The following is a 27,682-nucleotide window of genomic DNA, read 5'->3' as shown; positions in this document are numbered from 1 at the left end:
AATATTTAAATAACTTGGGTTCCAAAAAAATATCATCTGCTTCTTTTAACAAAAATAGTAGAGGAACTGCTATACTTTGAAGAAAATCTACTGTAACGCCAAAGGTCATGGAATCCATTAATGATTCCAAAGGAATGTATACATTTGTAATAATTCAATATAATGGCCAAGTCTATACACTAGCTAGTTTTTACTGGATCCCAGGCAGCTGTGCAAGAGCAGCTAAAGATCACTTAAACTTATTGCAAAGTCATTGGAAGGGTAATTTAATTTTAGCAGGGGATTTTTAACTGCATATCCAGCATTTAAGATACAAGTGAACAGAAGAAAGCTACAATTCTGGCATCAGCTAAATCACTAAACAGATGGTTTAGTAATAATAATTTAGTTGATTTAGTAGTAAAAGCAGAAAATAAGTCACTGTTTTTCACTCATTATTCTTAAGCACATGGGACCTGAACTAGAGTTGACAGGATTTATGCCTCTATAGATTTACTTAATAAAGTGAATTATTTTAAAACTATTCCTTGTCCTTTATCTTATCATAATATATTAAGTATTAATATATTAATGGAGATAAGGATTTTTCAGATTATTTGTAGAATCCCAGCATATATGATAAAATTAAAAGAATTTAAGAGTTAACTTAAGTAACAAATTGAGAATTTTGTATTTCTGAATGAGAATGTTCAGGTCAGCAAAGTCATATTATGGGACTCCTTAAATGAATATTAAATAGAATGGGAAGATGGGCTAGTAATAAAATAAAAGAAAGGATTAAGGAGTTGTTATAAATACAAGATGAAATACACAAAGCAAGGTCTGAAAAAAAGAAATTTGATAATACTGAATTAATTAAAAATAACAACATATCAAACAGTTTTAATGCATAAAGTGGAGATAGCTTTAGAAAAAATAAAACTGCAGTTATGTGATGACTTTAAAACATCTGTACAGATTAGCTAATAGAAGTCAGATGTTAAGCAAAAGGCACAAATCAATACTATCCAAAATCCTCATACTAATAACCTTACTTCAGACATAGAGGAAATGCTTAACATTAAAAAAAATAATGAGGATCTTACTAAAGATAAAAATAATAATCCTGATGATTACAAAACTGACAAGTATTTTAAGAAAATTAAAGAAAAATGTTACTAATACACTTAATGACTAAAAAACATCTCTGTTGAACAAGCCTATTCCCCTAACAGAAGTTAAAGAAGCTTTTAAATAGGGAAAATGCTAAAGCTCCAGGGTTAGATGGCTTAAGTATGGAATTATACAGTCTGCTTCCATTAAATATTTTATAATTACTTGGTAAAGTTTTCAGGATAATTCTGAATGACAAATAATTCCATTCTCATTGAAATGTTCTGCAATCTCACCTATAGTTAAACAAGCAAAGGATAATAAGTTAGTTTCCTCATATAGACCTATTTCACTATAAAATATTTACTTCCATGTTTGCCTCAAGATTAAGAGATACAGTAGATTAATTAATAAAGATCAAACAGGATTTATAGTCAATAGATTAATATATGATAACCTAAAAAGGGTAGCAACTATCTTAGATTTAGCAAAAGGAATGAACAACAAATTGGACCTAATTAGCTTAGATGCCGAGAGAGCTTTTGATCTGTAGATTGGAACTATTTGTTTAAAATTTTAGAAGCATTTACATTTTCAGAACAATTTATTGGAATATTAAAAAAAAATGTTATGTCTTACCATAACGTTCCATCTGTGTTGTTCATCTTCTTTCATTCATCACTGATGGGTTCAGTTCCGAGCCCTCAGAACAGTGTCGGCCTATTGCCAAGCTCGTGCCAGCCAAAAAAAACTCTTGAGCTAAGTCTCTATCCAGAATACCCTTCTCCCTGTTACCTCAGATCAAGTTTGCTAAGAAAGGAAGTAAAGCCAAGGCCATTTCTACGCAAGTACCTTAGTGCACCATTTAGACCCAAAGCATCCCCCAGGAGCCTTTGGAGGGGGAAGAAGGGTGGGAAATGATGAATGAAAGAAGGTGAACAACACAGATGGAACGTTATGGTAAGACATAACTTCTTTATCTGATGTTGTTAATCTTCTTTCCATTTATCACTGATGGGACAGAATCCCAAGCTACCTTGAGATCCATGGGTGGCCCTTATGGAAGAACATTCCTGAGTACCACTGAGCCGAAGGCCTCTCTCTCCCTGGAGACCAGGTCCAATTTGTAATGATTGATAAAGGTATGAGACTTAGCCCAAGTAGCTGCTGCACAGATGTCATCCATGGATGCCCTGGAATGGAAGACTACAGAAGTTGCCATAGATCTAGTGGAGTTGGATTTAACTTTTGGCATGGATTCATTATGGAGGGAATAGGTGACACGCATGCAGTCCCTTAGCCATCTTGATAATGTAACCTTGGAAACAGCTTCTCCCATTTTGGGTCCCGAAAAAGAGATGAAAAACTGTTCAGATTTACGGATAGGTTTGGTCCTGTCTCAGTAAAATCTTAATTGTCTATGTAGGTCTAAGGTGTGAAGGCAGTACTCTCCTCTATTGGCAAAATTTGGAAAGAAAACACTGGTAGATCAATGGACTGGTTAATAGAGAATTCAGAAACAACTTTGGGAAGAAAGGATGGGTTTGTCCGAAGTGACACTCTGTCTTTATGAAAGACCAGGTAGGGGCGCTTGATGCACAATGCCTGCAGCTCCAAGACTCTTCTGTCAGAGGTAATGGCTACCAGGAACAAAAATTTCCAAGACAAAAAACTTTAGCACTTAGCAGGCTCAAAGGGTTTTTTGAGTCAAAGACTGAAGGACTAGAGTGTGTGAGGTTCCATGGTTCCACGAGCTGTCTGACAGGAGGCCTGAGATGAGAGGTTCCCTTGAGGAAAGAGAGCGGTGCCATCTATACCATTGTGGAAATTAAAAATTGCTGCTAGATGCACTCGTACCATAGAGCCAGAGGCTCCATTATCAAAAAAACTTAGCCAAGTATTGAAGCACTGCATTAACTAGAGCAGAATATGGGTCTAGCATGTTATCCTTGGACCAGATGGGGGAACCTTTTCCATTTATCCTGATATAGTCTTCTCGTGGATGGTTTGTGAGAGGCCAGAATGATGTCTCAAACAGGCGAGGAGAGACTAGCTTGCCTGGTGACTAGTGGAAGTGGAGAAACCAAGCTGTCAGCTTGAGAGTGGACAGGTTCAGGTGACTCAACCCCTGGGGGTGATTGATCAGATCTGGTAGAGGGTCCAGAATCCACAGCGGGTATACTAGGTGAGACCGAAGAAATGAGGACCAAACTGTCGAGACCAGAATGGGACTATGAGGATCACCTTGCATCTCAACTGAAGAGCTTTCTTTAGAAATTGTGTGATCAGAGTTATGGGAGGATAGGTGTAGAGAAGTCCCATGGATCAGAGCATCCCTATGTGACTCCCCCCTCTGGGGGAAATAGGGCAAAGTAGCTGCTGCACTTGGTGTTTGATGGGAAGCTGAAAAGATTGCAGCAAGGCTGGCCTCAGTGGCTGAAGATTACAGACGCCACCTCGGGGTTGAGGCACCACTTGTGGGGCATGAGGATGCATCTGCTCAGTTTGCCTGCAATAACATTGGAGGTCCCCAGGATATGCATTACTATCAGAAAGTGGTTGGAAGCTTTCGCCCACTGCCAAATTCTCATGGCTTCTCGACATAGGGGGTACGACTTGGTTCCTCCTTGCTTGTTGATGTACCAGACCACTGACATATTGTCTGACTGAATTGCAATTGTCCCAGAGGGTAGAGCCAAATGGAATGCCTGCAATGCTAACAGCATGGCTCTCAATTCCAGAACATTGATATGCAGGTGGACCATGTACCTTGGACAGTCTTTCCCTGGAAATGTCCCCCCACCCAATCAGGGAAGCATCCATGGTCACAATGTCTGTGGGCTGGGAGGGTTGAAATGGACGGCTCCAAAGATCAATGTCTGGCCTCATCCAGAAAGCAGGTCCTGCTTGCAGGAGTTGGTTATTCAAATCTTGTAATCCAGGGGATGACAGTTTGGGAACAATTGACACAGAAGGAGCCATTGCAGAATTCGCATATGTAGCTTTGCTAGAGGCACTGTTGGAATTGATGCAGCCATAGGACATAGGGCTTGAAGAACTTCCCTTGCAGATGCTGATGCCTGAGAAAGAATCACTTGGATTTGAAGCCTCAGTCGATGGAGTCTGTGAAGAGGGAGTGATACCAGACAGGACTGAGTATTGAACACTGCTCCAATGAACTCTATTTGTTGTGTAGGGATAAGATTTGATTTCTCCCAATGTATTGTTATTCCCAACAATTTTGCCAGAGAGAGAGTATGTTGTAGCGCAGTTAGCAGAAGAAGTTTGGTGGGGGCAGTAAGGAGCCAGTTGTCTAGATATGGAAACACCCAGAAACCTTTTATTCTCAAGTGAGCTGTTACCACTGCCATGCATTTCATGAACACTCTGGGGGCTGTAGATAGACCAAACGGCAGGGCATGGAATTGGTAATGACTGGCTCCTAGCCAGAAGTGAAGCAGACTCCTGGAGCATTTGTCCATCTTGATGTGGTAATACACATCCTGGAGATATACAAAGCACATCCAATCACCTTCTTTTAAAAAGGGAAGGATGGACTGAACCGTGACCATCCAGAATTTGGTGTGGGTGACAGACTTGTTTAAGCTGCTGAAATCCAAAATGGGTCTCCGTTCCCCTGTCTTTTTTGGCACCAAAAAGAATCTCAAGTAAAATCTGGAACCACGCTGCTCTGGTGGGACTGGTTAAGTGACTCATTTTTGAGAAAGCTTTATAATCTCTGAAGCTGCTTCTTCCTTTTCACTGGATGGAATGTTGGGAAGTTTTCTTGGAAATTTTGGTTGACAAGAAAGGAGAATGGTGTAACCTCTGCTGATAATATAAAGCACCCAACGATCGGTGGTGACAGATTGCCAGGCAGCTTGGTGCAGAGAGAGATGACCCCCGACTGCTTTCAGAGGTAAGCAATCGAGCCACCACCTCAGGAACGCTGATAAGGCTCTCCAGAGAAGGAATCCCTGGAGCCTTGGTTGCGAGGACCCCCTCTGCCTCTATAGGGGTGTCTTCCAGAATTGTTACCCTCTCTGCCTCTGGGAGCATCATCACCACGTGCAGCATGGAAAGGACCCTGAGATTTCTCATGCCACATTTTCTCACTCCTCTGATTCCTGGAGTAGGTACGTTGAGGGTTGGAAAACTGTAGGCCTATGGCAGACAGGGTTTTTCCATCTTGCTCACACCTGGCTAGGATGTCCTTCACTTTCGAGCCAAAAAGGGATGAAGCTTCGATGGGAGCATTCAGAAAGGATGACTTGAAGGGATCCACAAGGTCAAAGATGTGCATCCAGGCATGATGCCTCATAACAATGCCCGAACCCACTGCTCTAGCCTACCCTTTGGTTGACTGTGAAATCAACCTCATGGATGAGTTGGATATTGATTCCAGGGTTGCTATCTGTGAGGCCACTTTGTCCCTGACCTTGTCAGACAACTGTCCTGCGAGTGTTTCAGAGAGTTCGGAGATCAAGTCTCTCTGGAGAATCGTAAAATGTGCCAAATAATTCAGGGAGCATATAGCAAAGGTCCCTGATGCAAAAACACGCTTTCCAAGTCTCTCCACTGCCCAGGACTCCCTGTTGGACAGGTGGACAGCGGGATTTTCCTCAGTCAAGTCACCAGCATAGCATCAACTGGTAACCCTTTGGACCAGTGCGGATTCTCCACGGGAGGGGAAAGAATTTTCTCTCATCTCCAGGGGATCACCTCAGTGGAATCAAGGTTCTTCCATGTGTGCTGCACAGTGAGCTCATAGGCAGGTGGGATCACCCAAGAGGTAGAAGGCTGGGCAAGAAAAGCCTGCAGACTCAGACAAAGGGTTGGAGGGCTTCCAGTCACCTCTCTGCTTTAACATCTCCAGGATGTCTCCATCAGGAGATGACCATGGGGACCCTTCACCATCACTGTAATCCATGTCTTCCATTAAGGACTCCTCAGACGAGTCCACGCATTTCCTCTTGCACATCTTCTTTCGAGGGGGCTCCTCAGTAGGGGTTTCTGAGAAGGACTCGGAAGAGTGGGTACACTGAACAGGGGTGTTCTGAGGCTTTTCTGCCCAGTGTCCCAGGGAGGCAGTCTGTGACAGCTGTAGTTCAGGGGTGAAAGCTGGGGTTCTGACATCAAAGGAGTGCTGCCAAAAGCAAGAGACCTTCCATCATGCGAAAGGCAGGCCCGCCTGAAGAGAGATGGGAGCCTGGAACCAAGACAGACAACCTCGGGACTGGGGTCACACCCCACTCCGATGGACCCGCCCCCACAGATGGAGCCTCAAGTAGGATTGGTGCGGATGCAGCCATCAGGGTCGAGGAGGGAACAGAGGAGAAAGTTGGCACTGTACCCCGGGCCAACGTGCCTGTCCCCCAATCCCCAGATCGAAGAAGGGACGGTTCGGCGGGAACCGATGACCAAAGGGACAAACTCTGAGCAGGAGTGAGATGCACTAGAGGCCGAGGTGATGGGTTCCAAGAAGGATATTGGAGCAGAAGGCTTTAGAACAGGGATGGTCAAAGGAGGAGTGTAAGATGGAGTCCGTGGATAAAGCAACCAAAGTCCTGCAGGTGGATGGGATTTAGAAAGTGAGGGAATCCCCCTGGCTACCAAGAGCTGGTCCACAAGACGTACCATGTCATATTCTGAAAGGCTCCTGGTGGATCTAGTGGATACTCCAGGCAGAGAGTCAGGATGTTCGAGAAATGGGCTATACGCTTGGCCCAGAAACAGGTCTACAGAGGAGGAGTATCGGGTCTGTGGTGCAAGATCTGTCGGCACTGAAGTATCTAGTTTTGAGAACGGAAGTACAGGGGTCAGATCCAGTGAGGTTGGTACAACGCTCCATGCCAAAGTGACACTCGGAGCCAAAATGGTCGGTTCCAAAATGGAAACTGATGTAGTCAAAGGTGCGCCCTGAGCTGAAGTAGCTACAGGTGCCGAATTTGAAATAGGCGTGATAAGATCTATGATCCGTGCCAGAGGCAGGATGTGTGCCAAAACAGGTGTCTGTATCGAAGGTTTTGAGACAGTTGGAGCCTTGGAAGTCAGAGCCGTAGAGGCAGATTTATGCTCCCACAATAACTTAGGGACCTTAGACTTCCCAGGTTTGCTCTGATCACCCGATGGTGAAGAAGGAACAGAATGAGATCTCTTTTGTCCTTAGAAAGAGGGGTTGAGACCTACATCGCAGAAATGGCCTCTGAGAAAGGAGACTTGAGTAACCCCTTCAGAATGAGTTTATTTTTGCTCTCATTAAGAGTGTGTTGGCTGAAGCTTTGACAAATATCACATGGAGGCTGCACCGAAAGGTGGACCACTCCCAAACAGTATACACAGTCATCATGTGAATCACTGTTAGGTAACTTGCCCTTACAAGAAGTACAATGCTTAAAGCCTGAAGTACCCTTATTATCTGACATCTTGGTAGAAAAGGACACCACAACAAACTGTATAATCCAACAATAATGAAGTCAACTCCATTAAAAAAAAATCACAAGAAAGTCACCAATGTAACAATGCACAGTATGAAGGGAAGAAAGAGAAACACCTGAATAAAGATAAAAACTAACAGGTTAAGCAACAGAAAACAATACCAGCTATGGTATTGAAGAAATACCACAAGGGTAAGGGAAAAGGCCGTACCAACAATGGTACTTGAAGTTTACCAATGGTAACAATGGGTAGAGTGGAAAGAATAAGGTTAGACCAAAGAAAAGATACTAGCAATACTAAAGGTTTGGTAAAATATGAAGATATCCAAAAATGTTTACACAACTATCAAAAAAGATTTCACTTAGCTGAGAACTCGGCTGAAACGCGGCTTTATGGCTACGTGGCAAACGAAATCTGAGGTAACAGGGAGAAGGGCATTCTGGGTAGACACTTAGCTCAAGAGTTTTTTTGGCTAGCGCGAACTTGGCAATAGGCCGATTTGGTTCTGAGGGCTTGGAACTGAACCCATCAGTGATGAATGGAAAGAAGATTAACAACATCAGATCACTACGTATAGACTCCAAAGCATATTTTAAAACTGTATCTTAAATTTCACAATAATTCATTCTAAATAAAGGCACAAAGCAAGGGTGACTCTTGTCCCCTCTACTATTTGCATTAATTATCAACCCTTAGCTAATAGGGTAATAATATCAAAAGCAATGAAAAAATTGATTAACAATCCTTTATTAATTGAGAATTAATCTAAAATACAACTTTTTGCAGATATTTTACTAACTATAGGAGATTTAAATTATTTAATCGAAAATACAGATGAGGAAATTGAAAGTTTCAAGAAGTATTGCTACTGAAATTTAATAATAATAAAAGTGAACCTTTAGTGTTAAATCAATTACTAGTTAGTAAGTTTAAAGATACATGTTAATATAACTGGGAGGAAAAATAACTAAAATATTTAGGAATAAAAATTTATCAAGGTGTAAGGTTAATAATTTTGAAAAAATAATTGAAGAAATCTTAGTTCTTATTAAAAATGGAATGATTTCTTTTTTTTTTTACTTTTGAGGATAGGTTTGTACTTATTAAAGCAATGATATTACCCAAGATTATATAGGTATATATATATATATATATATATATATATATATATATATATATACGTACATATATATATATATATATATATATATATATATATATATATATATATATATATATATATATATATATATATATATATATATATATATACGTACATATATATATAAAATCATCATTTTCTTTCAGCTGTTCCCGTTAGGGGTCGCCACAGCAGATCATCTGCTTCCATTTCTTCATGTCCTTTGCATCTTGCTCTATCATACCAATCACCTGCATGTCCTCTCTCACCACATCCATAAACCTTATCTTAGGCCTTCCTCTTTTCCTGTTATCTGGTAGCTTCATCCTTAGCATCTTTTTCCCAATATACTCAGCATCCCTCCTCAGCACATGTCCAAACCAATGTAATATTGCCTCTCTGGCTCTGTCTCCAAACCTTCCAACCTGGGCTGACCCTCTAATCTAGAGGAAGTATCTAGAGGAAGTAAAAGTCATAACAAGGTTTTCATAGGTGAACCTGCGGAAGGATCATTAATGCTGAGGGTCCTGGGACGGCGCCATCCCTGGGTACCAGGGCCTGTCACGCTCCGCAGCCCCGACCCTCTGCACCTCTGTCTACTCCCATCTCTCCGCACGCCCTGGGGGAGGCCGGTGGGACCGAGCCTGCTGCTCCTGGGGGGGAGGATGGAGGGAGGGAGAAGGTAGGGAGTGCGAGAGCAAGGTGTGGCATCCATCCCCCCTCGCCTCCTGGTGGCAGGAGGGAGGGGGTCCGTCCGCATGGCGGAAGGCACAGGTGCTCCTCCGCCACCACGAGAGGATGGTGGTGGAGGGTGTGCCTGGCCCGGCAGTGCGGTCTGCCGCATGCCCCGGAGGTGGCTGGCTCCCCACGTGGTAGAGGGAGGGAGAGGGTGCCGTCCTGGCAGGGGAGAGGTGGCCTCCCCTCCAGCTGCGGGAGGCCACCCCCGGGGGTGGCACACTGGAGTTCTCTCCCCTCGATGTCGGTCGCAGGTACCTGCGAAGGATGCCCTGCTCCGGTGCAGGGCCAGTATTAATATACTTATTCCTAATCCTGTCCACCCTCATCACACCCAGTGCAAATCTTAATATCTTTAACTCTGCCACATCCACCTCAAACTCCTGCCTTTTTGTCAATGCCACTGTCTCCAACCCATATAACGTAGCTGGTCTCACTACCCTCTTGTAGACCTTCCCTTTCACTCTTACTGGTACTCGTCTGTCACAAATCACTCTTCTCCACCCACTCCATCCTGCCTGTACTCTCTTCTTCACCTCTCTTCTACACTCATCATTACTCTGAACTATTGATCCCAAGTATTTAAACTACTACTACTACACACACACACACATAGGTAAAGATATAGATATATATATATTGTATTCAATAGCTTTAATACCCAACAAAATTTTTTAAAGAAAATAGAAAGTATGTTAATTTCATTATTATGGTATCTTAAAAATCTGAGAATTGCTTTTAGAAGTCATATAAGATTATGGGAGTATAGTGGTATTAGTTTCCCAAATGTAGAATCATATTCTTTTGCTGCAGATTTTAAATCTAGTGTAGTCTAGATAGATTCAACTTACACTAGTTAATGAAAACCATTCAGGAGCAGAGTATATTAAATTCTTATACATTTATCAAATATAATAAATTAGAAATATGTAAGAATCTTCTCAGCTGGTTAATAACATTTACCTTAGAAGGAAATTCACTTCAGTCTTTAGACTCTGTATATATGAAATCTATTCTTACAACACTTAAAAAAGAAGTTATGTACTCACAATAACGTTCCATGTTTGTTGCCCTTGATCTCGTTTTCCTTCTTGCTGGTTGGGGTTCAGAGCACTCAGCCACATTCTAAAGCTCAAGAGCTTCCACTGGCTCAAGGCTAGTCCCTATCCCAACATGCCTAGCAAGAGTTACCCAGATCTCGTTTGTGATAACCATAACACTAGACTATAATATGCCAGTATACAGACATGTATATAAATTATACATACATATATATATATATATATATATATACATATATGTATCTCACCAAGATAGTAGTAAAGGAACTCTAAATCTATCCAACTCATAAGGCAGGAAGGGAATCACAGCCTATGAAGCCAAATGACGGATAAGTCTTCTCGATCTTCCAGGAAGGGGGAAGGAGGGTGGGATGCAAGAAGGAAGGCAAGATCAAGGACAACAAACGTGGAACGTTATGGTGAGTACATAACTTCTTTATGTTATGTTGTCCATATCTCACCTTCCTTCTTGCTGGTTGGGACCACGTCCCCAGCACCTTCTTCTTGGGTGGCTCACTGGAATAGGCTCATCAGGACTGTGGAACCAAAGGATGCCCTGTTCCGGGCGACCACATCTACTTTGTAAGGAGTAATGAAGGTATGGGGATTAACCCATGTAACTGCCGCACAAATTAAGTCTAAAGGCAGTCTGGCCTGAAAAGCAGTAGAGGCAGACACTGCCCTAGTTGAGTGTCCTCGAATTTTCCCTGGCAGCTGCCTGCTCTGTGAATTATAGACATAAGTGATGGTGTCTGAAAGCCATTTTGATAGTTACTTTTAAGACTGAAGTTCCCTTTCTGTTTTCTGAAAAGGATACAAACAATTGGTCGGACTTTCTGAATTCTTTTGTCCTTTGCAAATAAAAACATAACTGTCTATGAACATCTAGTTGGTGGAGTTTATATTCTAGTAAAGACACAAACAGGAACAAGCGAAATAACAGAATGGCAGACCAGGCAAGCCCCGTTGTGTCCAGGAAATCTTTTGGTTAAGTCCTTTCTGTGCACGGAAAAGCGTGTTCCAAATGAGCTATAAAAGCTAGAATTCAAAGTTGCATTTTCAGATGAAACCACCACTGGAGTCGGATATGAGACCTTAACGCAGTTTTATTATTACAAGCAAACGTTTTCGCTGTAGTCAAAGCTACAGCTTCATCAGAGGTACATGTTCAACAAAGCTCCAAGGTAAAGTTTATATAAGGCACACCCTTAACTTAATTACCAACGTAATCACAAATAAAGGCATAGAAGCCAAAATTCAAACTGGATACTGTATTTTAAAAACCTCAGTTTAAAAAGTTATCAAAAAAATGAATGATAAGAAAACATCAAAAGGATATATGCTAGGCTTAATGATCAGTTAAAATACATAAATACATCCTTAAAATTGTGTATATGTGTGTACAGCATAAAATGAAATGTAATATATAAATTAATTCATAAATAATAGTTTGTTTATATTCTGCCTTTTTGCCATGATTAGGGAAGAACACAGGTAGTTCTATGGATTGACTCAGGTTGACCTCTGAGCAAACTATTGGTAGGAAGGAAGGGTTGGTTCTGAGAGAAACCCTATTTTTGTGAAAAATTAAGTAAGAGGGACGAATGGATAGAGCTTGTAATTCTGATACCCTCCTAGCTGAGGTAATGTCAGTTAAGAAAATAGTTTTCCAAGTCAAGAATTTTAGAGAACAAGTAGTAGCCAGTTCGAAAGGAGGAAGAATCAAGGCAGCTAGGACTAAGTTTAGATCCCAAGGAGGAGGTGGCTGTCTTATTGGGGTCTCAGGAGGATAGTACCTTTCAGGAAGGCTTTGCATAACCTGTGGGACATAACGTTGGAACCCATTTCTCCCACACAAAAATTGGAAATAGCAGCCATCTGAACTCGGATAGTTGCTGCTGCTTCTTGGTTAAAGGCTTCAGTGACAAATTCGTGGATCTTTGAAAAGGGTGCAGTAAAATTGTCAATACTATTTTTGGCTGCCTGACAAGAGAACTGCTTCCATAGTATAAAGTTTTCTCGCTGAGGATTTGTGAGAGGAAATTAAAATATATTGTACCACTGGGGAGATGATTAGGTGGTTAGGTCTTGTCTCCTTTTTTGAAGGACAGACAAGCTACTGAAGTCCGACTAATGTCAATGGTGAATTTATGAATATCCATCTAGTTGCGAAGCTACCTTGGACAAGGCTATTGCATGATGCTGTTTAACTTGTAGAGAGAGCCTTGTCAAGAAAAAAGCCCACATCTGACGAAGTGTTTACAAGTGAAAATGTAATATTGGAGGTGTTAATCGTTTTTTGTTGATTTGTTCATGATTACAGTATCTACTTTTGGATTTAAAGCATTTTATCTGACTACTTTCTGTCGCTTTATTGTTTCATCAGACCTGGATACCTTTTGCATTTTCTTCACATGCCTTCTTAGGGGTAGCAGACTATCAGGAAAATTGCCGGCAGTGACACACATCCTCCATAGCTGAGAGCACTGGGGAACGGGGTGAAGGTTCTGAAAATTCCTTCTGTAACGCATTATTTTCTGAAAGACTGAAAAACCTCAGTGTTTTCCCATTGAAAACACTGGCATATTCTGGAAATAATCACAGAGGAAGAGAACTCCCCACAGGGAGAATCAGAAACTGAACTCTCCTCCAAGTCTGAATCAGAAATCTGAAGAAAAAAAACCTATCTGCCCCTTCATCTTCCTGTCCAGATTCAGAATCTTGAGTTTCTTCAGGAAAAGAAGTATCCCATCTTTCTTTTACCAGAAACTACTTTACAAGAAGGATGAATATCCTGAATTAAACCCTGAAATAGGCCCAGTAAATGAGTCCTGTCTAAGGAAATTTGAGAAGGAGTAGATAAACATTTAGTTTTCTTTTTTACAGGAAAAATGGGGCCAACGCTTCCCCAGGGATAGGCACAACATTTTAACAAAACAGGGAAGTCTTCCTTCTTCCCTCTTCCAGAACCACAAGACTGGCTCTCCCTTGCCCACTGAGGGGACCCCAACAGCCGCTGTTGACATGGCTAACCCTTGGTCCATAGTGGCTGTAAGAGCTACACTAGAGGGATGGGGACTAAAAGACAAACTGGTATGATGTACAATAAATGGCCACAGCAGAGTCACCCACCTACAGCTGAGGCAAACTGCTAGCCTGCATCAGTGGCAAAGTCTGTTAGCTTAACTTTTTCTTTATGTAGCTTGAAAAAGGACCAACTGTTGGACTGGTAGTTTGTTCCATGGTCAAGCCGAAAATGGTTCCTCCTTCCCCTGGAAAACAAGCAGCAAAAGCCAGTAAAAATTGAAAATCACTTTTTTTTTTTTTTTTTTTTTACACAAAAAAAAAATATATACAGTAAAAGGCACTTTAAAACACTTTGCCAACCACAAAAAGTAAAATAAGCAGTTTCTCCCCAGAAAAACTTAAACAGGAAAAATGTGACCCCTCATTTAAAAGTACAATACAGTGTTGTGACAGTCCATTAAAACATAAACTCTTAGCTTTTTAAAATAATTTTCCTGAGCAAGAAAGTATTAAAGAAGTACTTTTTAAAATGGAAAGTGAGGAAACTTACTGCCCAACAAAGGAACAACACAAGCATACCATCTATTCTCAAAAGCCTCAGAGTAGCATCATCTTTGGCATATGGAAAGCTTTGAAGGGCTTTGTGTCTAAATCTGTCTTTTTAGTCAGCTCAGATCAAGCTGACTGATGGTTTGGAGGTGTGGAAGGTGCCCCGAAGCTTTGCAAGCTGGCCGGCTGTTACATCCTTGGTAGGATATAACCCATATAGCTAAGGCTACTGCAGCAGTGATCAATATGATTAACATTTTAGTAGAAGCACTACAAAACTGGTCATAATGATCATAGAAAGACAGGGTGTTCCCCTGAAGTGAAAGAGAACAAACTGGATGCCATTTTGCAAGAATGGAGATAGGAAGCTACAAACTCTCTCTGATAGAGAAACTGAGTGACTCTTTCCAAAAAGAAATAGCTGTTTAATATCTAGAAGCCATAGCTTTACAGAGAGGTGATTGCATCAGACAGATAAGCAATGCTTATGTGGCCAAAGCAGTAAAGCAGGGTGATTGTGGCATGGTTCTGCACAAGAGTACTACAGCAGTTTGCAGTTGCAGAACGTTTAGCTGGGTGGCAGAGTTGTAGCATGGGAGAAATGTCAGCAGCATTTTTCAATGTATTTAACCAATTTGTTAACCAGGTTAATGAAATGACTCTTGCAGACACTTTTTAAAGCATGATGCATGCCACAAGAGATATTTATTTATTTCCCTTCATTTACCGGGAAGTTTCAACTGGGGTTAATCCAATTTTTAGCAGAGGCCTGGGGAGAAAAGCTCCACATATTAAGTAATCACATTTAAAGACAAAAAATGACATTTTGTAGAATACATTCAGTTTACATGAAAACACGATTATATGAATACATCTAGAACACATTATATTACATACAGGAGAATGAGTTTAAGGAAATACATTTTTTTTCATGAGGTAGTTGGTTACAGAGAAATTACATAGACAGACAGTGGATGTATTATGTAATGTGCTTATCAGTTGAAAGTACAGAGAAGGGTAGCAAAGGCAGCAAGGGATTTAGCAGGAGGTAGAACTTAACGGGACAAGTACTTATATGAAACACTAAGTAGACTGAGGTAGAGAGTTTGTATAGAACTGTATTAAAGAAAATAGAGGTAGTGGTAGTTACCTGGGAAATGATTTTGTAGGAGAGAAAGTAGGCAGAGGGTGGAGTGGCAGTCTAAAGAATAGTGTAAATGACATTTGTGGGAGAATATACAGTGAGATTTCTTAGTAATAGAGATATAGTTACATACATAAAATTAGGGTATAGAAATGTTAAGTAAAGGGAGTGTAACTTTGGTGGTGGAGTTTAGATTGAGTACTGGGGAGGGGTTAGCCTGGGATAGTACGTGATCATAAGCAGTTATGTTGTTTTGAAGCCATGCTTTGTGATTGCCTATCTTATTTTGGGGGGATTTAGTTCCAGATTTTTCCTATCTGGTTAGAATACAGTGAGTCTCCTGCTCTGTTTTTTTGATTTTCTGATTCATAGGTTCATAGGTTGGTACTAGGCTATCAGCCCTAGGGCCTATACAAGCCTAACCATAACAATTCCCTGGCTATTTCTTCCCATGGATCGAAAACCCTTTATTGTTATATTGGATGGCTCAATTAGTGTCCCACAATCCAAAAATCAGTAAATATAGAAAATTATGAGCAGGCAATCAATGCTTTCACTTTCACTACAAATTACTGTAGGTGTTCCCCAAGGATCTATTCGTGCACGGTACCTAGCCTTTTCAGCTTCTTTGTCAATTCTCTGTCTTCCGACATACAAACATCCAGTGTCATCTTTTATACCAACAGTATTTTAACACTCCTCCACCAATTATTATAATATATTACAAGAGCTTCAAAACACACTCCACAGCTTGCAACCACTGCTCTTTGACAAGTATGAACACTAAAATGGCCAAACTAACCATTCTTCAGTGTTCCACAAAAGTTGATTAAACTATTATCTCCCTGTAAAAAACAGCCTGAAGAACAAATCATGTCCTTCAAATACTTATATGTTATTCTTGATCAGAACTTAGTGACTTTACATTTCCAACTTTAAAGTCAACTGGATGCCACAAAATCTCACAACTCCCTATTTCTAAAGGGAGAAAGGTTGTTGGCAAAAACATCCATCAACCTCAGTTAGAATAAGACCCAAAGTAATTACTTTGCCTATGCCTCTATAAAATATATAAAAATGTCAAAGCACTATAAACTCTCACAAACAGGAGTTGCAGATTCATCCTCTCATTTGGAAATGAGCATTACTACATCACACCCTCAAGCAGGCAAACGGTTGCCTACAAAAGAACTTGCAGGGCTACTGCTCATTTGCCCTGCCCATAAAACACTCTACAGTAACCAAATCTCTGCTCTTATTCATAGACTAGCCATTAAAGACACACCATACTACCTTTGCACAAAAAAAAACAATAATTTACTAGTACTGATCAGGTCTGATAACTCACTCACATCTACTGATAATGCCTTTTCCATCACATTTCCTAAGTTGTGGAACCCTATTCCCTGCTGATCTTCATAACACTCCTGAATACAACAGATTCACAGAAAAATAACTAACCCTTTTGGGAAAGAGAGGTACTTGGGTGTGTTTCTCTCACCCATTAATAACCAAACCCGTAATCCTTCAGTTGTCAACTAAACCTTACATATCCACCTCTAGCTCACTCCTAATTACCTAAAACCATAACTCACCAACTCTTAACAACTAATAACCTCTTCTTTACTTCAACTACAACAAAATCTGTTGTCCAGCTGACATTTCTACTTCATTGTGAGCATGTTAAAACTGTGCACTGTTATTTTATAAATTTAAGCATTCACTATGGCACTCTTATTTGCATTCTCTCCTAAATGTACATGTGAAATACCTTCTCATTGTTCTTCTGAAAATTACAGGCTTTGGCTAAAATGGTTCACTGTAGATCAGTCTATTATCCTGTCAACAAATACAAATAAAATAAATATTAAATAAATCAATGTATGGCTTTGGTAGATAGCAAGAAAATGGAATACCTAAAGAAACCTAAGACACAAGGAAAACAAGAAATTCACAAAGGCAGTAACAGATGATCTATGCCTGGCATACAGGGCACTGTCAGATGCCACTCTGATGGACCTCCTGCATATCCACAAAACAAACAGCACCAGAATTACCAGTTCTAAAGACTTAAACCTTGCCTGTGATATAAATAGGATCTGCTGGAGAGATAGGTATGTACCCCAGAGACTACCCTGTCTATGGAACAGGCTCCCCATCCATGTGAAGCAGAGTTCCTCTCTAACCCAGTTCAAGTGCAAATTGGACAATTGGATGGGAAATCAGAAATTCATCCCTGGTTTGGTACCTATGTCTCTAATGGACACAAGTAAGCTGTAAATGGTTCATCTCCCAGGCCCATGCTTATACTTATCAATGATATCAGAACTTGTTAGAGATTTGGGACGCATGGCTATGCTTAAAAAGGGCCTTGGGGTCATTAACCTAGTAAACACCTATGAACCTATGGAAATAAAGATAAAATTCAGCACACTGTAGAAGCAGCAAAACTAATCACTGTGCCATAGCTTGTCTATTGAATGGCTACAAACACATCACAAAGAATGATGGCTAGCTATGTCTATAGAATGGAAAAAGGTTTTATTACTAAGAGTCCTACAATGGTCAGCAGTAGGACTGATCTCCTTTAACATGTAAGCAGGATATTGCATAGGGACTGGACCACAAATATTCATTTTAATAGAGTAGATGAACAAGGCAATGTGAATGGGCACTGGAGAAACTTAGCACAACTGAAGGGGTAGTCCAAAATAAGGCAACTTCTCTAGAAGTAAAAAATTCAAGAGGACAACTCACTGACTGGTATAATATTATTAATAAATGGTAAACAGTGGGATTTTTATCTCAGTCATCAGAAATGTGGAAAATCACTGTTAGAAGGGTATAAAAGAGATGCTAGGGGAATTCTGGAATGCATGAGCAGACAGATGATCCGCTGTGGTGACCCCTAACCAGGAAAAGCCGAAAGAAGAAGAAGAAAGAACAGGGGAGACATCAACAAAAGAAAACATCTAAACATCTGATATATTCTTTATGGGGTACTATAAATGAGGAGGAGACGACAAACTTTCAAATATCTTAAAATAATCAATGCTCAATATGGCAGTATCTTTCAAAAAAGAAAAGCATACAAATCCACTGGAAATAACAGGTTTTCTCACTGATGTGGTTATGGTTGCATGGAACTGCCTTCTCCATATGATGTTAGATTCAGAAATGGGAGAATTCCAGACAGCATCATGTGAAAGACACAAGTGAGGAAAATAATGGATAATGAGAAAAGTTGTGAAATAAGTAAGACAGCTTTTATTCAGGACAGGTAAAAGGCAGATTAAATCGTCACAAACAGCCTCCATTTCTTATCACATTCTCTGCTTCATTATTAGATTCAGTTTTCAGTGCAGTTTTTTTTCAGTAACTAAACACTTTGGGAATCACCAGTCCTTGTTCTGAACTTCTCTGAAGATCCAATTAGTATCTGGTACAGAGCCACTGTAAAAGTTAAAGTGCTGCTGTTACTTCTATAAACCTCATTTGTTTTTTTTTCTTTTCAGTGCTATGCCACTCCAACCTAAGTACTATGTATAATGTAGTCTGGCCATACAGTATTCAAATGTGGATATACACTGACATACAACACAGCAATTAAAATCTGCTTCCAGCATTTAATCTCCTTGGCATTTTAATGCAAGAAAAAAATGCAAAATGTTAGAAGACTACACTGATGCCTGTAGTTCTGTCTGAAGAAGAAGCAGTGTGAAGGCCAGCTGTAGTAGTGGGGGAGGGGGTAAAATACTGGGAAAATTCTGAAGCCATTATGGTGCCTCCTACAGGAAGAAAACACTCTACCGTAACAGCTATTGCAGGAATTCACTCAACTCTCAACAGCAGTAGCCAAGGCCTGCATTACTGAATATATATGTCTATATATTGGAATAACACAAATCTGAATACTTTAATGATTACTTTGTAATTTTTATGTAAAAGCTGGGGCAAGTGAAACATCCATCACATTTATAACATACACAAGGACTTTGTTCTGCAGAAAAATAATTTGCAGCCAGGATGGAATGGTCTGATCTGAATATCAAGGCTATGAAGGACAAATACTACACCAGCACCACGTCCTTCCTGCACCCACTAAGTAGAACTTTTTTTTTATTATACCTGTCAATTATGGGGTTCCACCAAGTGACAGCAGATGTAACCACTTATTCCTATCCACCCTTTAAGTATATGAGAAAAGGTAATCATTGTACTTTAAGATAACAGGACAGAAATGTATCCTGTTACAGTAAATATAGTCATTTCAACATTCTGCTTTCATCATGAAAAACATAAGACAAATACACGTTGATTCTGCTATCACCATGAAAACTGCAAAGTAGCTGTTAGTAATAAGGTTAAATAGTACTTTGACAATACTGATAAGCTGGACTACAATAGCTGTCTAAAATTCTTATAGCAAAATATATACATAATATCTTTTAGAGGAGGTTACCAATGAATAAAAACATGTGATTCAATGGTTAAGACAGAAACCTTTCAAGCAGCTGTCTGCAACCTAGAGAAAGGTGACAGAGATTACAGATAATTAGTGCCTAGCAACCAAGCAAATGTTTTACTGCCTACAACTATACCTTTTCACAACTTTATACAGTTTGTGTGTATAGAACAGGAACAGAAGTTTATTTGTGGATGTTCTCATGGAAAAGATCCATCTGCATCAAAATGGACAACCTGATCAACAATAAAAAAAAAAGGTTGATAAAGACAAGCAAGTAAACAAAATCACTTTTCACCATGTTACTTCTTCTTTGGCATTTTTTGTTATGGCTTTAATTTTAGCAGTACCAGCAAATAAAGCATGCTTTCTCTTTCCCATTGTCATGCTTTGAAACCCCCTATCTGTAGGATCCATTCCAAATAACTCATGAAAATCAAAATGTCCACACATTGAACGCACCAAAAAAAAAAAAAAAAAAATATATATATATATATATATATATATATATATATATATATATATATATAAAATAAACATATACACATACACTAACACACACACACACACATATATATATATACATATACACACAGATAGAGAGGCAGATAAATATATTTATGGAAGAACCACATTTGATCAACACTGTTTAAAGCTGACATCTGTTTTGTCGGCACAATTTGGTTATCAAAAGAAATAATCAACAGGTGTGCACAATCACACAGTTACTTAGGTTGGGGAATATGCCATTTCCCCAGTATAGTCTGATCTCGGAGTTAATTTACTAATTTAGTAGGAGTAGGGGGATACAGAGGGAATTTGCCCCCCCCCCCCACTGCAAAACAATGTTTCTTCCTTTTTTTGTTTTAGACATCAGTGGGCCAAGGTTATATCTTGGGGCATGTATAGTAACATGTCAGCATTTGCACTGATGTTTGGTTGTCAACATTTGGATTTGTCAATCCAATTTAGTAGGTAGCTTAGTACCTACCTATGAACCTATATATATATATATATATATATATATATATATATATATATAGATTCTAGGGCCTATATAAGCCTAGCCAAAAAGGTACCCTGGCTTTCGCCACCCAAGAAAATTATTTTCCTGTGCCCCTGTCGAGCAGAGCCACAGAATGATCCCTGGGGTGAATTTCCTATTTCCCATCCAATCATCAAGATTTTTCTTGAAAAGTGCTAATGAAGAGCTCTGTTTGACATAGGTAGTCTGATGTCCTTTGTGGTTCACTGTTGCAGTCATCACTGTAGGGTTCTTCCTGCCAGCAGCAGCCCCCGATCGGCCAGAATCCCAAAGTCTGGATCAGTCGCCAGCTGAGGTCCATTTATCCTGACGTCAATGCACCGGAAGGTATAAAGACCTCAGCTGATGCCATTTCCCAAGTCTTTCTTGCCGCGCGGTGCCATTTGCAGTTCACTGATGCCGGTTGGCCTGTTCCTGTTTGTTTTTGGATCTAATCCCAGGATTTTTGTTTTTTACAGATAAGTACCCCATTGGGGAGGTCTTTTTCTTGCTCTAGTCAGATGTCAGAAAAAGTTAATAATTGTATTTCTTGTGGGAAGCAAATACCTCATAGGGATTTTCACTCTTACTGTATTCCCTGCCTGGGTCCTGACCACGACATTGCTAATTGTGTGTTTTGTGCTAGATTTAATCAGCGTACTATTAGGCGTAGATATAACTTTGCCTTTTACTATTTTGGAAAAAGATTTAATTATAAGATGTCTTCAGATTCTTTTCCGGCTTCTGGGGTGTGTAAGAGGCTCAGGGATGCAGACAAGCCTCCGAGATCCACAACAAAGGATGTTACTCAGTTATTGCCAGTTGCTGGTTCGACGGTCATCATTGAGGCGCCTTTGCAGCCCCTGTCGTCTACCTCTTTTGAACCAATTGCCTGTACCAACTCTGGTGTGGAGCTGATGGGGTCTTCAGAGTTGCCAGGGACTGGACCTTCGGATACTGCTCCCTCAGATGGGTCTGGATCTGGTAGGCAGGTACCGGCTTCTGAGGGAGTTCTCAGGCCTTCACAGCTTCCTGTAAATGTGGATTCAGGTTTACATGCTAAGTCAAAGTCTAAGGCTCCAGCTAAAGTGAAGTGGCTAGCACAGGTACCTTTTGATCAGGGTCCTAGGCCTCAGAGGCAGATGCTTAGGATGGCTGAAGATCTCTTAACTATGATCAGGGGTTCTCATCCCCCTCCTGACAAGAAGCCTAGATTACAGTCCGATTATGATTCTTCAGACCAAATTTCTGTTTCTTCTGCTTCTTCCCTTGAGCAGGATTATGCTTTTCCTCTTTATGAGGATTCTGATGCTGAAGATTCCTTTCCTTCCACCTCTCCTCCTGAGGATTATTCTTTTGGTCAAACTTTGCATGATATGAGGGTGCATTTTCACTGGGAAGGGCAGGAATTCTCTGAATCCAAGAAAAGGCTTTGGGATTTTCTTCTTCTCCCACAGCATACGCCTCTGGCTATTCCCCCAGTATTGGACATTGTTAATGATGTTTTTTCAGAAGCTTCTCTCTCTCCTGATTCTTTTTCCCCTACTCCGGCCAAACCGGATAGGTATTATAGGGTTCCAGATTCTCATAAATTTCTTTTTAAAAATCTTTCGCCTGATCCGGAAACAATTTCTCAGGGTCCTAAGGGTGTTAAAGCGGCCTCTGCCAAAAAATCCTATTCCCTTTGACCGAGAGTCCAGGGCTTTGGAGAGATGGGGTAAAAAGGTTTATACTTCTGCTACATTGTCTATTAGGGCTTTGAACTGTCAATTTCATATGCTGAAGTATCAGCAATACCTTTTGTCTGTATTTCAACAAAAGATGTCAGCTGTGTCTATTGGTGCGGATAATCAGGAGTTACAGGATTTATTGCATGCTATTGAACAAGTGGGTAAACATACCCTGCATTGTGGTTTTGATTCTTTGGAAGCTTCTTGTAGGGCTGCAACAACTGGCGCTGTTATTAGAAGACATGCTTGGTTAAGACATCAAAGCTTGCCGGATCAGATTAAAGCCAAACTTTTGGATGCCCCTTTGCAGCACGATGTTCTGTTTGGGTCCAAAGCTGAAGAGGCATTGAAGAAAATGGAAGACAAAGACAAATCTATGCAGACGGTAAGGATTTTCTACAAGTGCAACCTCCTAGATTTAGCAGACACTGGCCAACTAAACCTTGGTCCTTTCCGGGATCGAACAGGTCTCAGAGAGGCAGATTCAGGCGTTCCAGAGGTAGGGGACAGTCACAGTCCCATTTTAGGAATAGGCAGTGGAGTGCCCCCTTTCCTAAGGGAGGTGAAGATAAGTCTCCACCCTACCAAAAACAGTATGACTCTCCCTTTCTGGTTCCAGGGGCTCCTCTCCTGGGAGCTCCTTTGGGGGGGGGGGGGGGGATTTCTCTTTTTTATCGAAATTGGAGCCACATAACCCGGGACAAATGGGGTTCTGGACATAGTCTCAAGAGGTTACAGATTTCATTTCCACACTATGCCAAAACCGAACGGTTGGCCAGACCTGCCAAATCATCAGTGGGCAGAGGCACAACGGCAGGTTCAGTCCCTCCTGGCTATGAGGGCCACAGAATTGGTACCAAATTTAGAAATAGGGCAAGGTTTTTTCCAGACTTTTCCTGGTTCCCAGGAAGGAAAATTCATGGAGACCAATCCTGGACCTATCTGTACTAAACACCTTCCTAGATATACCAAAATTCAAGATGCTCACTCTGCAGCAACTATGTTGGGTGAGAACGCTTGGATGGTGACTTTGGACTTAAAAGACGCTTACCTGCATATTCCTATAAGGCAAGAGTGCAGAAGATATCTGCGTTTCAAAGTGGGCTCGAAACATTACCAGTTCTCTGTGCTGCCCTTTGGCTTATCTACTGTGCCCAGGGTCTTTACAAAGTGCCTGGCACCAGTAATAGCGTTTTGCAGACAGACAGGGATTCAAATTTACCCTTATCTGGATGACTGTCTTATTCAAGCGGACGACAAAGACACTCTACTTCGGCATCTAGCTTTTGTGCAGCATCTTCTTCTGTGCCTCAGTTTCACAGTGAATCTAAAGAAATCAAATCTGGTACACGCACAACAGATTACTTTCCTGGGTGCTCTTCTGAGTACTTCAATCCAGATGGCTTCCTTGACATCAGACAAAAAAGTGCAACTGGCTTCTTTTTTCCGACACCTGGCTTCAATGAAACAGCTGACTGCAAGAAAAATTCTGCAGGCTTTGGGTTACATGGCCTCCTGCATTCTGCTAATACCATATGCAAGGCTGCATATGAGGAAACTGCAGTGGTACCTCAAGAGTGTCTGGTCTCAGCATTACCACAGTTTGGAAACAGTGGTCATGATTTTGCCTTGTCTCCAGCGAGAGTTTCTTTGATGGGCTGAAGCTTGTCTACAGAACAAGGGGAAGCCTTTTTGTCCTCCACCGACCGACCAAGTTCTGACAATGGATGCTTCAGATTATGCTTGGGGAGCCCACATGAACAGAAGATGTCTTCAGGGTGTTTGGACGAAGGGACAAATGCACCTGCACATAAATTTGAAGGAGATGCTAGTTGTACAGAATGCCCTGATAGCCTTCAGGGACCTTCTTCTACCAAGACAATTGTTGATAAGGACAGACAACACTACACTGATGTGGTACATCAACAAGCAGGGGGGCTCTCACTCTTACCCCTTGTGCAAATTAGCCATGAATCTCAGGTACACTGCTCTGATCTGCAGTGTCAACTTACAGGTGCAATTCCTGCCAGGGAAAGACAACACTCTGGCAGACACCTTGAGCAGATGCATTTCAGATCCACACGAATGGATGTTGGATGTTCGGATATTCAGGATGATTATAAAGGCTTGGGGATGTCCGGACATAGATCTCTTTGCATCCCCTCAGAATCATCAACTTCCAATATTCTGCTCAAGGACCTACCACAAACTAGCATGGAAAGTGGATGCCCTCTCATTCAGTTGGAAACACCTTTCACTATATGCTTTTTATCCCTTTCCTCTTCTACCTTGGGTACTTCTGAAGATAAAACAGGACAGACCGCACATGATTCTACTGGCTCCCACTTGGCCTCGGCAATTCTGGTATTCCACTCTGATGGCCTTGGTTCAGGAGCCTCCCTGGATTCTGCCTCAAATCCCTCATCTACTGTCTCAACGGGACGGCCGGATACTGCACAGTCATGTCAAGACTCCATCTAGCTGCCTGGCGGATCCAGGGTCTGTAAACACCTCTGTCCTTTCCAAACAGGTATTGGATGTAATCCTTGAAGCTAGACGGCCCAGCACTAGAAAATCTTATGCGGGAAAATGGAAAAGATTTTGCTCCTGGAGTCAAGTCCAGGGTGGTGATTCTTCTGTTTCGAATATTCCTCTGATTTTACAGTATCTGACAGAGTTATTACATACGGGCCTATCTTTTTCGTCTATTAAGCTTCATGCTTCTGCTATTTCTGCACATTACGATACGGATCCTAAGATTTTTTCTCATCCATTACTTAAACAATTTCTTAGAGGGGCTAAGAATATTCAGCCCCCTATAAGGGCTCCTGTTCCCACTTGAGATCTTAACTATGTTTTGGAGAAATTAACTTTGTCTCCTTTTGAACCTGCAGCTTCCGCGGATTTTAAATTTTTGTCTTGGAAAACTGCTTTTCTTTTAGCTATTACCTCTGCTAGAAGAATTTTGGAATTGCAAGCACTCATGGCTGTGGAACCCTTCCTTATTTTTCATCAGGACAGAGTAACTCTACGGACTAATCTCACATTTATGCCCAAGGTGGTTTCAGCAGCGGCCTTGATTCAGTCTATTCATTTGCCTACCTTTTATCCTAATCCTCAAAGAGAGGAAGAAAGTCTTTTGCACTCTTTAGACGTGCACAGACAGCTTCATCTATACCTGGACAGGACCAAGATACTCTGGAAATCTGATCAGTTGTTTGCCGCTTATGCTCCTACTGTTCAGGGGAAAGCAATCACTAAGCAAACTATTTCCAAGTGGATTGCCCATTGCATCAAGTTCTGTTATGCTTATCATGGCAATCTGGTTCCTGTTAATGTTAGGACTCATTCTACCTGGGCTACTGCTACTTCAGCAGCTTTTCTTTGAAGGGTTCCTACCAAGGATATTTTGGAAGCTGCTACTTGGAGTTCTGTACATACTTTTTCTAAGCATTACAACCTCGCTCTCTATTCTAAATCCAGGGCAGGTTTTTCTTCTGCGGTTTTGCAAGGTTTTGTGACCGCTCCCTCTGTTTCTCCTCCAGCCACCCTTTCTTAGCTTTGGGACTCAAGTCTACAGTGATGACTGCAACAGTGAACCATGAAGGACATAGTACAGTTGTGTACTCTTACCATAAATGTAGATGTTCGAGTGTATTCACTGTTGCAGTCAGGGTTACCCTCCCTCCTATCCCCTCTTTTGTTTTTTCCTTGAGTATTGTCTGTTATGAGGTATTTTGGCTGCTGAGGTTTTGGGCATGGTTTCCTTTTTAGCCTTTTCTTTCTGGGCACCTGACTTCTGGGGCAAGAAAAACTGGGGAAATGGCATCAGCTGACATCTTTATACCTTCCGGCGCATTGACGTCTGGATAAATGCGACCTCAGCTGGCGCCCAATCCAGACTTTGGGATTCTGGCTGATCGGGGGCTGCTGCTGGTAGGAAGTACCCTTCAGTGATGACTGCAACAGTGAGCACACTCGGACATCTACATTTATGGTAAGAGTACACAACTGTACTTTCCAGAGCATGGGAAGTCTCTGGGACAGGAATCTATCCCTCCAGCATGTTCTGTTTATTGTGGTGACAAGGTTTAGGTCCCTAGAGCATGTAGCTCAGAGGGATTGGGATTTCTTTAAGTGGAGCATGTCCAACAGCTCTGGGTTTGACTTACCTTTGTATGTTAGGCAGAGATCACCTCTGAGTAGGCGATATGCGACAGAGTAAAGCTGGAGTTTTCTGAGACGGTCTGTGTAGGGCATCTATTTGAGGCCAGTAATCATCTTTGTGAGGTATTTCTGTGGCCTTTTCAGTTGTTGTAGATGTCTTGTGAGGTACATACCAAAAGGGGCATTGTACTCTATAATGGGTCTAATGAGTGATGAGTAGAGGGGAACAATGACCTCTTCTTTTCTGTATGAGAAACCTTTTGTGATTAGGTGAGCCATGTAGAAGGATTTCTTGGCCACTGTGGTCATGTGATTATCAAAGGAGAGATTACTGTCCACCTGTGCCCCAAGGTCTCTTATCACACTTTCAGCGTTAAGTAGACTACCACTTATGTGGTAGTTCATGGGTACAGAGTTTTTACCAAAAGGGATGTCAATAACTTTTTAGCATTGAGCTTCAGGCCATGGCTTTGAAACCAGGCATCTGTCTCAGTGCGGCCCTTTTGTAGTATCTCCATATCGTTAGCAGTTTCAATTATGGCTCCTAATTTGCAGTCATCTGCAAACTTTGTTAGCCAAAGACCTTCTGTGTTAGCCTGTACTTCAGAGAAGTAAATACCAAACAGGAGAGGACCCAGGACTGAACCCAGTGGTACTCCACTGGTCTGAAGTCGGATTTGGAGTCTGCTACTTTCACAGTGTGGGTTCTGTCCATGAGCCAGTTGGCAACCCATCCTGTGACATAGGGGTTTATACCTAGTTTAGTAAGCTTATCTAAAATTCCAGAGTAGGGGATTGTGTCGAAAGCCTTGGCGAGATCTACCTAAGCTGTGTGAACCACCTTACCCTCATATATGGCTGTGGTGACTGCTTCAAAGAAGTCAATCAGGTTAAGAAGACATGATCTGCCTTTTACAAAACCAAACCAGGTAGTGTCCAGAGTTTAGAGATTACCAATGTCTTTGTTTACGAGTTCCAAAATGATATGTTCCATGGCCCTGCAGACCAGGCTTGTCAGGCTAATGGGGCGGTAGTTCCCGGGGTCCGTCATGGCTCCCCCTTTGAGGAGTGGGATAACCGTTGCAGTGCGCCATTCAGTGGGAAAAAGC

The sequence above is a fragment of the Protopterus annectens genome, chromosome 12.part0, assembly GCF_019279795.1.
Source record: "Protopterus annectens isolate FY-2018-M chromosome 12.part0, PAN1.0, whole genome shotgun sequence".
NCBI classification, from domain to species: Eukaryota; Metazoa; Chordata; order Ceratodontiformes; family Protopteridae; genus Protopterus; species Protopterus annectens.
The sequence above is the reverse complement of the archived record's forward strand: the minus strand, read 5'-3'. Positions refer to the sequence as shown.